We start from the raw sequence: 16,180 nt of genomic DNA, 5'->3' as shown, positions 1-16,180 counted from the left end.
ATCAAAGACTCACAGCCTTTCGTGTGAGCTCGCATTTTGCTATCAATACCAATACAAACCAACACTAGCCGCATTTTTGATGAACCCGCATATCCGCAAATTAAAAACCAAGAAACCACCACACTCTTAACTGCAGACTACTGGCTTGTTTATTTTTGTGCCAACTCTATACCCTATATCATTTCCGAATCCGTGTAAATTCTTGCAAATAATGCCCCATAAGGCATAGTTCCTTAAGGAAAAATTTTGCCTATAAGGCAAAAAAACTAAATTATGCCTTGAGGAAAAGTTATGCCCTCCCATAACTTTAGTTTTTCCTTAAGGAAGTTATGCCGGAGGCGACTTTGCCTTCGAGACTTTTTTTTTTTTTTTTTTTTTTAACTTTTCAAGGCAAATAGTAGCAACTCATTTAGCTTGATTAAGTAGCATAGTGCAGATCCCAAGTGTTTCAATCCTCCTCGAATTTCCAATCCGCATGATTTCCAATTAAGACCAATTTAAGGTTTAATTTTTGCTTATCTTTCATTTTTTTTTTACCGTAATTTTATAAACTCAAACTCAAGATTTTGTGTGGTCGATAGGAACTTGTAAGTATCATTACTTTTATATAAGAAGTTGCTTATTTGAGCTGGACTTTGTGAAGTTAACTAGTGGACCGGTAGGCTAAAATGTCATATATTAGAGTTGCAACAAGAATAATAAGTTCATTTAGCTATTTATCGTTTCTTTTTTTAAGGCCCGAGTGTTACTATATACAAAATGGTTAGCTATAATGGTTATGTCGGTGTAGAGCTTGCTTATATTGTGCTAGTAAATAACCCGGATAAAGGAGGAGGGTGGTGGTAGCCAACCCGCGTAAAACTTGCGAGATTAAATGGTATCACTTTATCAAAAAGTGGCATTTTACAACAGTAAAAAAGAAATACTCTTCCACATAAAACTCGTATTTTGTACTTCATGTGGAGAAAGATTGTGAACAAGGAACACCTAGTTAGGAAGTTTAATTTATTCTACGAATCGGACCTTTTTAGATCTGTACCACCCCAATTTCCTTGACTTGATTTAAGTGCATCTATGTTCAAAGCTTTGCTCTACTTAAATCCTGACTTCACTGAACATGTCTAGAATTTTATCTTTATTTTTTTTTATTACTTGTTGCTAAAGGATCCGGTGATCTTGAGTTTCTAAGCTTAGCATGAATCTTAATTTTGGTGATTTGCTTGTGATATGTAGGATTAAATGGATAATGGAGATAAAAGTTGGATGAGTCACCTAAGATGGACAGAAGAGTATGTTGATGGAGTGAATTATTTTCTTGATAAGGCATTTGAAAGAGCTTCTCAAGGAAATGAGATATTATGTCCTTGCAAGATCGCATAAATCGCTATTGGCATTAAATGTGGTGGAGGATCACTTGGTTGTTCATGGTTTTGTTGATAATTACACCAAATGGGTTTTTCACGGAGAAGGGGTTTCATCGAGAAATACACCGCATCCAATAAATGACGATGAAGGTTCTAACTTGCGTGACGACATTGATGGACTACTTCATGATACATTTAGAAATGTAGAGGGTGAGTCGGGGCATGAAGAAGGAGTGCGACACTTTATCCAGATGCAAAGAAATTTTTTAAATTATTGGAGAAGGGGAAACAAGACTTATATCCGGTTGTGAAAATTTTAATAAATCGAGTTTCACCATTCTTGTACTTATTTAAATCATTACATGGTTTGAGTAATGTAGCATTCTCGCACTTGTTAGATTTGATAAGAGAGGCATTTCCCTTGCTCGATACCGCAGTCTTTTCAATAAGGCTAGACAAGTGATTAAAGATTTGGGTCTTTATTACGAAAAATACATGCATGCCCTAACGATCGCATGTTATTTTTGGAAGGACAAAGAAAGCAGAATCGCTCTCGTTCGTGGAACTTCTAGATGGAAGAGTGTTGGTGATGCCTCGACTAATTCACGCTCTAAAATTCCCGCGAAGGTTTTAAGGTACTTCCTTAAAGCCTAGGCTTCGCAGGATATTCATGTGTTCTCGAAACAACAATGAGATGGCACGCTAATGAACGACCCAATGACGGAAATTTAAGGCATCCCGCCGACGGGGAAGCATGGAAGGATTTTGATCGTTTGTACCTGCACTTCTCTCGAGATCCTCGTAATGTTAGATTGGGTCCGTCATGATGGTTTCAACCCGTTTAGAACCATGAGTATTTCTCATAGCTCGTGGCCCGTTATGTTGATGAACTATAATTTATCACCATGGATTTGCGTGAAGTCGAGTATATTATGTTGTCAATGATCATTCCAGGTCCATCATCTCCAGGAAATGATATAGATGCGTATCTACAACCACTAATTGCGTAATCAAGGAACTACGGGAACCTGGGATAAAACATATGACGCGAAACCGACCAAACATTCCGAATGCGTGCGGTACCTTATCAGGACAGTTAGCGATTTTCCAGCATTAGCAATGCTTTCAGGATGGAGCACCAAGGGAAAATTGGCATGCCCCACTTGTAATTATGACACATGCTCTCAATATCTCAAACATAGTCGTAAGATGTGCTACTTGGGTCATCGTAGATTTTTGCCTTCTGATCATCCATTGCGAAAAGATAAAAAGTCATTTGATGGTAAGGAGGAGCATAGACCTGCACCTACAGCTTTGTCGGGATAGAAGTGCTTGAAGAGTCGCATGAATTCAACAATGTATTTGAAAAGCGGCAAAAAAAAAAAGGCCTCGAGATAATAAGTGGTCCGTGGAAAAAAAGATCTATTTTTTTTGAATTGCCATATTGGGCACATAACAAATTGAGGCACAACCTTGATGTGATGCATAGAAAAGAAATATATGACAGTTTGCTTGGGACTTTATCGGGAGATAGATGGAAAGTCAAAGGATCATGTAAATTCTCGCTATGACTTACAAGAATGGGATACGAAAGGAGCTACAAATAGAAGATAATGATGGAATGTAAGTTTGGCTCAAGCTTGTTTCTCCATGAAGCCCGAACAGAAAAGGTTGTTTTGCACCGTCTTGAAAAATGCCAAATTACCAAAAGTGGCGTGTTTAATATATCACATCGTGTGCAAGTGAAGGGAGATGAAAATATCGGGGTACAAGAGTCATGATGCTCATTTTATAATGCATTACACTCGCTCAGTTGCACAGAAAAGTGCCGCCAAGATTGTTTCATTAACTCGATTAGATTGGGCAATTTCTTTAGAGAGCTATATGTAGTAAGTTATAAGTAAGAGATCTTGAGAAATTGGATTCAAATTGTTGAAATAATACGTGACTCCGGAAAGGATTTTTTCATCCAAACATTTTTTGATATAATGCCACATTTACCTATTCATTTAGTGAATGAAATTAAGCTTAGGGGTCCGACTCATCTTCGCCGGATGTATCCCAATGAGAGGCACCTATGTAAGTCGAAGACGTTCGTTCGTAATCGATCTTGTGCAAGCATCAATAGCGCAGGGTTTTTTGTCAAGAGTGCTTGACCTTTTGTTCAAGATACCTACGCGACGGTGTGAAGACAAGATTCGGTGGGTACGAGACCGAGGATGATGAATGTGCTCGTAATTTGTCACCTATATTCCCTAAGATAGGTCATCCAATTGGAATTGAGAAGAAAAAAGGATTCGACTTTTATGATGGATCCACGAGCTACGTTACGAGGCACACCGGTATGCCTTATTCAACACCGGAGATGAACAAGTTGAAAAGTTTATCGAGTAAGATCAAATACATAACAATTACTTATATTTTAAACTTCATTCATTTCGTTATGATAACGCTCGTTAAGCTCAATTTATAAAGTCCTAAATATTAAATTTCAAATATTCATGATCATAGTGGAACATAAGAATGTAATGAGTAATCATACTAGATCAAACGTACGGCAAGAGCAAGGAATCATAGTCTGAATTCAAATAACTGGTTTGAAGAGAAGTTAAAAATGTCATACCCGATTATCTAATATGGCTATCTAGAATGCCTAATGTGGTGGGCAAGAGATACAACGCATATTTCATTAATGGATACCGATTTCATACAAAAATCGGATGCCCCACGAAAGACTCAAAATAGTGGAGTGACGCTAGCAACAACAACGAGATAGTTTTGCTAGTTCTAGGGACCAAAATCCCATAGATGGAGAGGTTATTTATTATGGAGTTATTCAAGATATCATTGAGATTGATTATTATGGCCATTTTAGTGTTGTCTTTGTTTAGACGTGATTGGTTTCATAACGAAGTAGATGAATATGGGTTAACTCGAGTATACTTCAATAAGTTAGCAAGAAAGACGATCCTTTTGTGTTGGCATCACAAGTTCATCAAGTTTTTTATGTGGCAAGATCCAACAGAAAGATGTTTATTATGCAAGGAATAAAGTCCTGTTGATTTGTATGATCTAGAGAAAGAGAATTGTCCTAATATAGAGACACATTTTTTGGAGGGAGCCTAATGATGACACCGGTCCCTCAACTAGATTAGATGACGGTGACGTTAGATGGTCAAGAGAAGATGTGCCCGCCGATGTCGTTGATATTCCATCTAATGCACAACATTCGAAGATACAATTATGGAAACATCGGAAGAGGAGGATGAGTTCGATGATCTTTGATTGGGATTCCATGGAGGAAAATGATTAGACAATAAAGTTCTGAACTCTTTTTATATATGCTCATCATTGTTTCATTTTTTATTTTGAGCGTATGATAAATGCCTTTTTTCATACATATTTTATGATCTTTTCTTGAATTTTTACAAGAATATCCCTTCTTAATGCAAGAAAATCATGTTTCGTTTGATCGTTAATTTGCCTATTTAGTGTGAACTTTTATCTATTTCTACTTAGATTAATGCCCTGCCTACTTATAGTAGAACTCGAGTTCATAGTCCTAGTTTGTGTCACAATAGTACTAGATAATATAATCCTACTGCCATTCTGATTGATTTCGTTTACAGCACTGTTTCGTTTACAAAGACTGACATTCTGCTAACCAATTTTATATTTCATATTCTAAAACTTGCAGAGACTTGAGTAATCATGAATCAAGACGGGAGTTCAAGAAAAGCAAGAGAGTTAAGAACTCAAACTTCATTCCACTCCGGATCGCTTGCATCTTTGCTAAGCCAAAGGGTTTTCAATCACAAGCACAAGCAAAACTCAAAATACATTCCAACCTCATGTTAATAAGTCAAATGAAAAGGATTACAAGCACAAGCGAACTCAAACTACATTCTAAATGGATCGAAGTGGAACAAGTGCGGTGTCCCGATTCTACTTGTCTTGCAAGACACAAACGATACATGAGCAAGTCTTGTTGGATTCCACCACTCCCGAATCACGAGAAGCACAAGAACAAGTGCAACAAACCTCACAACTTTCCAAAGATTCCCCATTACAAGCATTCATCGAACAAATCCAACAAGATCCACATGATTCTACTAATCTTCAAGCAAATGACCAATGCGGCGAAGGAGGCAAGATTTTCTGATTTAAACTACATGCACTTGAAATTAGAATTAGTCTTTAGCTTATAAAATCTGATAGTTGTATTGTCCGGATTTAGTTTTAGAATTAATTTTTATCTTACTAAAAATAGTTCATAAGCAAGGTGCTTATGTTCTAAAATTACTAAATTTGAAATAGGTCCCGACCAATTGTCGCATAACTATAAATTGTTTGGTTCATATTATTACGTGTGCCCCTTCCACTCAAAAAGAAAAAGAGGTGGAACACAAATGCAAAGTGTACATGGACGGAGTGAGCGCAAACCGATCGTGCTAAATGAGTTACACCAACCCATTGGTCCTACCGAAGCAATTGTGAAAGAGTTGGGTAGCCTCGGCACATTGGCAAGAATGGGACCTTCCGTCCTTCCGAATGTGTTTAAATGGAAGAAATTGAAGACACATGATGATATGTGGAACTATACCATGGTTTGAATTTCTCAATGTTCCAATTTTTACTTGAAAATATTTCGCATTTTTGCACTAACCCAATTGCACCAAATTGTAGGAGAAATATGACATTCCTAAAGTTGCGAAAGAATGGGCTTTGCGAACAATTCAACTTGCTTGGAGAAAGTATAAGAATGGGTTGAAGAAGAAACACTACTATCGCTATGCCAATGACGAAATTCGAATGGCAAAAAGGCCTAAAGAAGTTTCGGGCTCTCCTCGAATACTGAATCTCAATTTAAGGCTCTCTCGAATATTGGAACTCCGATAACGCTCAAGTAAGATATAAATCATAGGCAACTTTCTTTTCTTTAAATTAGTTCCTTAAGGAAAAATTTTGCCCCAATAAGGCAAAACTAAATTATGCCTTGAGGAAAAGTTATGCCCCCTCCGCATAACTTTAGTTTTTCCTTAAGGAAGTTATGCCGAGGGCGGACTTTGCCTTGAGACTTTTTTTTTTTTTTTAAACTTTTCAAGGCACACTTTTAGTTAAGGCATACTTTTGGTTATACCTTAATTAAAAAACGCTATAAGGCATAATTCCTTAAGGAAAAGTTTGCCCATAAGGCAAAACTAAATTATGCCTTGAGGAAAAAGTTATGCCTCCGGATAACTTTAGTTTTTCCTTAACGAAGTTATGCCGGAGGGGCGACTTTGCCTTGAGACATTTTTTTTTTTTTTTTTTTAAAACTTTTCAAGGCACACTTTTTAGTTAAGGCATACTTTTGGTTATACCTTAATTAAAAGTACGCCCCATAAGGCATAATTCCTTAAGGAAAAGTTTTGCCCAATAAGGCAAAACTAAATTATGCCTTGAGGAAAAGTTATGCCCCTCCGATAACTTTAGTTTTTCCTTAAGGAAGTTATGCCGGAGGCGGACTCCTTCCGACCTTGTCTTTTCCTTTTCATGCCTTACTTTTATTTTGGTCGTCTAAATGTAAGGCACTCATAATCACGTTTTTAACGTTCCCTTTTTTTCGTGATTCGACGTATTTTCACCTACTCATGAAGTCTTTAGAAACTACAAAGTGATACATTAGGCAAAAATCTTGAATGAGACGAGTCTTTGGATCACGATGGAAAATCCCTTATCATCTCCTATATACATTCGATGGTACAAATAACATGTCTTCGCAAAGAACTAACAACCGGTAGCAACCTTCAGATATTCAATTTATGCCCTTCATCTATATAATTTTTGGCTTCTATTATTTCACTAACTCATATTTTTGCGGGACATGTCCGGAAAAATACAGAGAATCGAAAAAAGTTGAGGTATCCACACATCGTTGGCAAAACAAGTTTTGCTATAATCCGTGAGGTTTGGTGTTTTCTTGGATTGTTCATTTACTATGAACTTGTTGACTTTACTTGGGAAGATTTTTATACTATCTTTTATCTAACTAGAAAAAAAAGAAGGAAAATCCTGAAGCTTTGTCAAGTAAGGAGTTTTTTGTGGCTACTAGAAGAAGGAAACCATGAGAGTATACAAGGACTCATATGAAGATACGGCTAGCAAAATAGTACGAAATTTTCTATTTAAAGGTTTATCGATATCATTTGCTTGTTCTTAAATATTGGATTAGTTTTATTTACTTGAGCCCCCTTCTCTTCAATCTGATTTGTAGGCTGAAATGGAGAGAATAGAAACTCAAGAAAGTGAAGATGGCAGTCAATCAGTTGACGCATATGTATCAGTAATGGGACCTGATCATCCAGGTCGAGTAAGATTGTATGGACGTGGGGTTACCAAGATTCTCTTGAAACGAGAAAGCGGCGGATGCTTGGACTCTCTTCAAATATTACTGATGAAATGGAGAAAAAAATGGAGGAGATAGAAGAGAGGATGCAACAAAGAATGCAGGAAAAATTCAACGCGCAAAAGGATACCATGGAACAAGATATTACAATGAAAGTCATTGCAAAAATTCAGCAGCTAAATCCAGAATTCCGACTTGATCCTAATATGTTAAGGTTCAGTGTTCGCTCACCCGAGAGAAGCTTCTCTACACCCGGTAACAATCAAGGTCGACTTATTCGATCTCTTTCTTGCCTAAACTTAGTGAAATCTTATGCTTGCTTGTTTTTTGATTTTCTTATGCTAGCTGATTTTTTTCTTCGACATTACTTGAAAAGTAGACTTTTTCTGAAAAGAAAAAGGAATCAAAGTTTGCTTGGATGATTATTTGTATTTCTCTATATATCTTTTATTTTGTTCGGAGGTTTTTTCTTGTTCAATTCATGAGTTTGTATGTGTTTGGATTGTTGAAAGGCAAACTGAAAAAGGGTAGCAAGTCTTTTTTTTTTTTTTTGGGGGGGGGGGGGGAGGGGGTAAGTAAAACATTTTATTACCATGGATAATATTTACAAACAAACTAGACCCTCTAGAACCGGGACAGCCCCGCTTTTAGCCTCAACTAAACACCGACAAACAACTACTACCTTTCAAATCAAACACTACCAACATATAACACCTATCTTGTGTAGGAAGCTAAGGATAAAAATTGAGTGACCATCATTCTAGCCGGCCTAGGAAACGTATTTACTCGACATAAAACATCCTAGATAATTATCCTCACAACTTGGTCACCAAGAATTCTAAAAGACTTTGTTGTTTGTTTTCCCATATGTAGGGACGATGGCGACCATTGCCATCCTATATATCTTTGCCTTAGAGCTTTTGTTTGTAGCAAAGTTCACGGACATTGTAGTTCATCATGCCATCTCATTGCATGTCTAGTATAACCTTGCCATTTAAGAATTTTGCACCGGATATAAGAAGAGATAGGACATTAGTCAGTCTCTATATCTTGCATTTTGCTATCAATACCAATACAAACCAACACTAGGCCGTATTTTTGATGAACACCGCATATCCGCAAATTAAAAAACCAAAAACCGATCCACGCTCTTAATGCGTCTACGATTTGTTTATTTTTGTGCCAACTCTATACCCTATATCATTTCTGAGAATCTGTGTAAATTCTTGCAAATAATGCCCCATAAGGCATAGTTCCTAAGGAAAAATTTTGCCCACAAGGCAAAACTAAATTATGCCTTGAGGAAAAGTTATGCCCCCTCCGCATAACTTTAGTTTTTCAACTGGAATTTATGCCGGAGAAATGGACTTTGCCTCGAGACTTTTTTTTTTTTTTTTTTTTTTTAACTTTTCAAGGCACACTTTTAGTTAAGGCATACTTTTGGTTATACCTTAATTAAAAGTCCCCAAGGCATAATTCCTTAAGGAAAAGTTTTGCCCCGTAAGGCAAAACTAAATTATGCCTCGAGAAAAAGTTATGCCCCCTCCGGCATAACTTTAGTTTTTCTTAAGGAGTTATGCCGGAGGCGGACTTTGCCTTGAGACTTTTTTTTTAAAACCACCTTATTTGCACAAGGTGATCTACTACTGATACAGATAATAAACCGGTTTGACCAATCTTGCTAAGAAAATTGTTTCTTTGAAGTGAAATTTTCTTTAATCTGCTTTCTTTGAAATTTTGTATGGTCCCAAGTCTGTCCCTTTGGTGCACAAATCAATGCAAAAAACTTGGCAATAGTCTTTGGCTTGCTACCCGATTCTTTATACGATCGTCTTTGAAAAAACCGGTAGAGTCTTGCGTATGTATGCCTTGTCTTGTGTCCTTGTATGTTGTCTCGGTATATCTTGCATTTTGCTATCAATACCAATACAAACCAACACTAGCTGCATTTTTGATGAACACGCATATCTACGCAAATTAAAAAACCGATAAAACCGATCCACGCTCTTAATGTCTGAGACTACGATTGTTTATTTTTGTGCCAACTCTATACTACATATCATTTCTAACTGTAAATTCTTGCAAATAATGCCCCATAAGGCATAGTTCCTTAAGGAAAAATTTTGCCCCATAAGGCAAAACTAAATTATGCCTTGAGGAAAAGTTATGCCCCCTCCGGCAACTTTAGTTTTTCCTTAAGGAAGTTATGCCGGAGGGCGGACTTTGCCTTGAGACTTTTTTTTTTTTTTTTTTTTTTTTTTTTTTTAACTTTTCAAGGCACACACTTTTAGTTAAGGCATACTTTTGGTTATACCTTAATTAAAAGTACGCTTATCAAGCGCATAATTCCTTGGGAAAAGTTTTGCCACATAAAAAACTAAATTATGCCTTGAGGAAAAGTTATGCCCCTCGGCATACCTTTAGTTTTTCCTTAAGGAAGTTATCTTGGGAGGGGGCGGTTTTTTACTGCCTTGAGACTTTTTTTTTTAAAAACCACCTTATTTGCACAAAGACATCCCGACCTACTATTACGAATAATAAACCGGATTTTTGACCAATCTTGCTAAGAAAATTATTTCTTTGAAGTGAAATTTTCTTTGTTAATCTGCTTTCTTTGAAATTTTGTATGTGTCCCAAGTACGGTCCCTTTGGTGCACAAATTAGCGTAATGCAAAAAACCGACAATAGTCTTTGAACCGCGCTACCGATTCTTTATGATCTTGTCTTTGAAAAAAAGTAGGAGTCTTGCATGTATGGCCTTGTCTTGTGTCCTTGTATGTTGTCTCTGTATATCTTGCATTTTTGTCCAGGACCTCTTGAGGTGTAATAGCAATAATACAAAGTTATACACGCTCGATACCATCCGGCGGCCATCCATCAACAACCACCTTATTTGCACAAGTTGTCCGGCCTTTGTGCAACTAATTAAATAGCATACTATGATGTACCTCTTCATATCCCATTAGACTAGGATCATGAGTATACAAGTTTGTCACTTTGGACCCCAAACCATGTCCACACTTGATTACCATACCCGAATCACCAATATTTCGATTTCCTTATTTTTCCATCTACTCACTTCCTTTATACCAATAACCAGCATCAAAAGTTGCTCCATCCTCATTATTAGAAAACAACATCACCAGAATTCCCTCAAAAACATGATGCGAGTGTCATCACATGCGTAGTCATCATCAACTCACTATTTATGATGTGAAAAACTAGACCAGTTAGCCTGATTATTTTCAAAATGTATCAGTGAAGGTCTTAGTATAATTTTTTAATTTCCTCGAGTTTGTGTAATTTTAAGCATATTGTACGACATGTCTCTCTTTCTCCGTTTTGGTTGATATTGATTTTTTCGTATTTAAATTGTAGTATAAAATTGGTATCCATTTATAATAAGTTGTATCTTTGTATTATGTGCGTGTGCGTTTGAAGGGTAGTGACATTATTCATTCTCTTTTGTAGGTGTCGAAAATGAAGAAAGGGGAAGGAGACAATGAACACGTTGATCTTACTTGAGAAGATCTTTTATGAAGCTTGTACATGTTCTAACAATCTTTTTGCTATCGAACATGTTGAAACTTATCCTAAATCTTGAAATGTAAAACTTAACTATGCATTTTGGGTTGAACATTTTGCTTGTACGGGTATGTTGGATATATATTTTGGACTATGAATTAATGTTGGACATTTTGGATTATGATGAATGTTGGATATTTTGGATTATGAAAAATTGTGCTTTCTGATTTATTGAATTTGTAATGTGTGTATATATATATATATATATATATATATATACCAGGGCCACTGCTTTCGGATAAAAAGAAAACGTTGCAATAGGTCATGAGAACCGTTGCAATAGGATTTTCCAAAAATAATTGCACGGATTTTCGTACCAAAAAACGGCCGTTGCAATAGACAAAAACCGTTGCAATAAATAAAAGTATGTTGCAATAACCTCTACAAAGCTGACTGCAATAGCCTCAAAAGGCGTTGCTTAAAGGTCTATGGGGACGATTGGAAACCGTTCCAACTAACACACAAAACTCGTTGCATCGAAAGCCGGAGCAACCGTTCTTGTAGATATGGCTATAGCAACGTGTTTTACCAACCGTTCTTTGAAACGTTGCCATAGATGTATGGGCACGCGAAATAGTATGGAACGCACCTTAAACCGTTGCTATAAATCTCTTGCAACGGTTCATCTATCTATAGCAACGGTTTTCTCGGCGTTGCCATAAGACTATTTTCCAGTAGTGTGGGAGGGTTGGGTTGGAAGTGAATAGTATGATGGGTATTTTAATTTTTGTGCGTGTATATATATATAGTTACTAAATGTCCTTAATACACAAATATTTGCTATGAGAAGTAATTAAGTTAAACTATAGCTACTAAATGTCAATACCACTATATATTTGTTATGTCATGTAGTTATCCCAATATTTTAAGCAATAGTCAATTGAGAGGCCATTTGTCATCGTCGGAGAAATAGTAAGTGGAAATTTACTAAAATAGTATAAAGATTCACTTTATAATTATTCAAATAGATAGATATTTTTAGTATTATTAGTATATATACATGACAAAAGATATGGATTGCATCTGAACTATACCTGAAAAGTCGAATTCACACATCAACTAATCGGATAACCTATTACCCGCTTTATCTTTATTTTTGTTGAATTAATACCGCCCTAACACACATATAGCCAGTCAAATAATGAGAGGTGTTTACACTCGCGCCATATCATCGCCATGTTACTGCCACATCAGATACTATGTCAGTTTTTTTTTTTTTTAAATGTCATGTCATCCTAATTACTTCTTCCTCACTATACACCACCAAACCCACCATTAAACCACCACCATTACCGCCATTGTCACTAAACTCCATTTCCCACAACCATATTTCTAAAAGGAGCCAATTGGAAGAAGCTTAGGATTTTCAATTTGAAGTAATCTTAGCAAACCAACACCAACTTAAATATATAAATGCATCCCAAAAGGTTCCAAAGGCTTACTTTGCCACCAAAAAAAAAAATACTATATATTTCACCATCCAAAACCAAATCCACCACCGGAAGATGAAGAAGAGAAGGGTGCTATTGCTGCTCGTTAGACATCATGGGTGACTGATAATACTATAACTTCAGAGAAAAATGAAAGATTTATAAACGGGGGTTTAAACTTGAAATTTTTATCAATTGATTTTGTGATTTTCATAGGAATATCAATATAAATGAGGTTAGGATGAGAGATATGAATTTGATTCAAGCTTGATTGAAAAAATTGAAAGCTCACCAAAAAAAATGGGAGCTCGCCAGAAACAATGGTTCTATGGTTTAAATGAGTTCAAAACGGTGTGTTTTGAATGGATACTGTCTTTGGACTTTTAGTGGTGGTTCAATAATAGTTTTAGGCGGAGAGATCGAAGGGTACATGGTGGTGTGGTGGAGATCAAATAGATCTAAAAAATCAATTATGCAAAAAATTAAAAGGAATAAATAAATAAACACCCACAAAAATAAAAGGAAAAAAATAAATAAATTGGGGGTGGAAAAGTCACTTTCTTTTTCTAATTTTTTCTATTTTTCTTTTGCCTTGTATTTTGACTCCCACTTGCCCTCTTTTTTATTTTTATTTATTTTGTTGGCATATCAACTGTTATGGTGATATTGGCTCCATAAAAAATAAATATAAGGGGGTAATAGGTCGCCCTTTTAGTTAGAGTGTGAACTCTACTTTTCGGATATAGTTCGCGTGCAATCTATGTCTTTTGCCTATATAAATAATGATTTCTTATAATGTATTGAGCAAGCCTAATACTCTATAGTTTTGAGGAGGTAAGGTTTTATGTCCCCTTAGTTCGTGTATTTTCATTTTGGATTTTAATATACAAGGTAGGAGTTTCGGAGTATGCGGCGGAGTGTCGGCCTGTTAAAAAAGCTCATGTCCAGAAGATGAAGATAGCTGAAATGAGGATGCTGAGATGGATGTGTGGGCATACCAAGAGAGATAAGATTAGAAATGAAGTGATTCGGGATAAGGTAGGAGTTGTGCCCGTAGAGGACAAGATGCAGGAAGGGAGGTTGAGATGGTTCCCGGACACGTGCAAAGGAGATTCACTTATGCTCCCCCGAGGAGGAGGTGCGAGAGGTTGATCGGGTTAGGGCGAGAAGAGAGAGGAGATATAGGCCTAAAAAGTCTTGGGGAGAGGTGATTAGGCAGGACAGGCGCAACTTCAGCTTATCGAGGATATGACCCTTGATAGGAGGGTGTGGAGATCGAGCATCATGGTCGAGGGTTAGTAGGTTGAGCATAGATTTCTTTTCCGTACTAGGAAATAAGTTACGTCAGGTATTATTAGATCCCTAGTACTATCTGATTGGTTATTTCACTTTCTAATGTTATTATTTTGCAGCTATTACTGCTTATTATTGATTTTTATTATTTCTGATGCTTTTTCATCTCTCCTTGAGCCGGGAGTCTATCAGAAACACTCTTTCTATCCGTCACAAGGTAGGGTTAAGGTTTGCATACACTCTACCCTCCCCAGACCTCATCCGGTGGAATTTCACCGGGTATGTTTTTGTTTTTGTAAGATAGGGGTCTCGCCTAACCCCCATCACCACGCGCGAAAATGAAAGCCGAGGCGAATGGTCTAAAATATATAAATAAATTCAAATTAATTATATCAAAGCCAGAACACACACATGTGAATGCTATTTCTAAGTGTTGATCCCAAAATTGGAGGGCGGGTGGTGAAAATTAAATTGGTTAATTAGTAGTCAGTTTTGAAGGACTTTGAATTTCTTTTTTGTTTTTGTGTGTGTGTGTTGGTTTTGGGTGGGGGGGAATCGAATCTGCCTTACCATTTCTTTCTACGAAAAAGGGTCAAATATACCCAGATACTATCAGAAAAGGATTAAATATGCCCCTTGTTATACTTTGGATCCAAATATACTCTTTCTGTTATACTTTGGGTTCAAATATACCCCTTCGTTATACTTTGGGTCCAAATATACCCCTCCTCCGTTAAAATTGTCCATGATGGACATGAAATATGACGTGGCATTGTCAACTAAGTGAGGTAGACACCACATGGCATGCCACCTCACCACCCCAACCCATTTACCCCTCTCTTCCCCTTCTTCTTCCACCACTACCATCTCTTCTCCTCCACAACCTTTGCCACAATTAGCACTACCATCTCTTAAATATATACGAAAATGAGGATCCATATGTGATATCTGCTACAGTTCGTGTGATTCGTATTGAATTTTAAGATACCAGAATAATCATGTATGCTGCTGGTGGAAATTGCACCACGGGAACTCAAGTTCATATGTGAGTTTTTCCATATCCCAGTTACTGCTGCTTAATTATGTCCAGATGCATGAGAGTTAGATTAAAAAAAATCAACAGAAAACAGTGAGTTTGAACAGTGCAATCATATCGAGTACAACTTAATTAGACTGAAGCATTCATATGGATTAGAGACGGATTTAATTATTCTAACAAACTTTATTGACAAATGAGACGGAGGCTTTTGGGTCGATTTACACTTATTCTAGGATGGTGCTAATAGTGGCAAAGGTTGTGGAGGGGAAGAGATGGTAGTGGTGGAAGAAGAAGGGGAAGAGGGGCAAATGGGTTGGGGTGGTGAGGTGGCATGCCATGTGGTGTCCACCTCACCGAGTTGACAGTGCCACGTTATATCTCATATCCATCATGGACAATTTTAATGGAGGAGGAGTATATTTGGACACAAAGTATAATGGAGGGGTATATTTGAACATAAAGTATAACGGGAAGGGTATATTTGGACCCAAAGTATAACGAGGGGTATATTTAACCCTTTTCTAAGAGTATAGGGGTATATTTGACCCTTTTCCGTTCTTTCTATTTGCGTGTTTTTTGTTTATGAGAAGCTAACTCAAACTTCGCCTATATACATAAGATGTTGTCCCTCATAACTAATCCACATTAGTATATTTTATACTGGCATAACTACAATCAGTTAAGATTTGCAATGCATGAAAAGTATGGATGATAATTAAAAACTTGTTCAATGAATATTACATAGTCTAATTTTTATTATACATTCACCTGCATGGATTTGGATCCCCTCAGTAGGGATACTGTCCAGTTGGTCAAGTGCTATCTTGTATAGTTTACACGTGTCTCTTGAATTATTTAATGGACAAGATTTATTGTGTCAACCAATTGATATTAACTATAGTTACTTTGCGCTCTCACTTCCGCCCTCTTTTCTCACTGCAAACAAAGGCCCCATTTGTCAATAGAAAAAAAAAATCACTTGTTTTGGAGTTTTGGAGTTAGAGTGTATTTGGTCATAGTTTTTGAAGTTGTAATTTTTAGTGAAATGTAATTATAAAAAAGTGAAAAAAATAAAAAATTT

General features: G+C 36.7%; 1 long non-coding RNA gene across 1 annotated transcript; it reads left to right on the top strand.

Moving 5' to 3' along the window:
- Window positions 1-7,227: 7,227 nt before the first annotated feature.
- LOC132062514 (uncharacterized) lies at window positions 7,228-7,979 on the top strand. The gene is made up of 3 exons (XR_009416198.1): window positions 7,228-7,313; window positions 7,400-7,515; window positions 7,621-7,979. It is a non-coding gene; the product is annotated as an uncharacterized LOC132062514 (long non-coding RNA).
- The last annotated feature ends 8,201 nt before the right edge of the window (window positions 7,980-16,180 follow it).

This window comes from Lycium ferocissimum, chromosome 7 (genome assembly GCF_029784015.1).
Source record: "Lycium ferocissimum isolate CSIRO_LF1 chromosome 7, AGI_CSIRO_Lferr_CH_V1, whole genome shotgun sequence".
In the NCBI taxonomy this organism is placed as follows: domain Eukaryota; kingdom Viridiplantae; phylum Streptophyta; class Magnoliopsida; order Solanales; family Solanaceae; genus Lycium; species Lycium ferocissimum.
The sequence above is the reverse complement of the archived record's forward strand: the minus strand, read 5'-3'. Positions and strand labels throughout refer to the sequence as shown.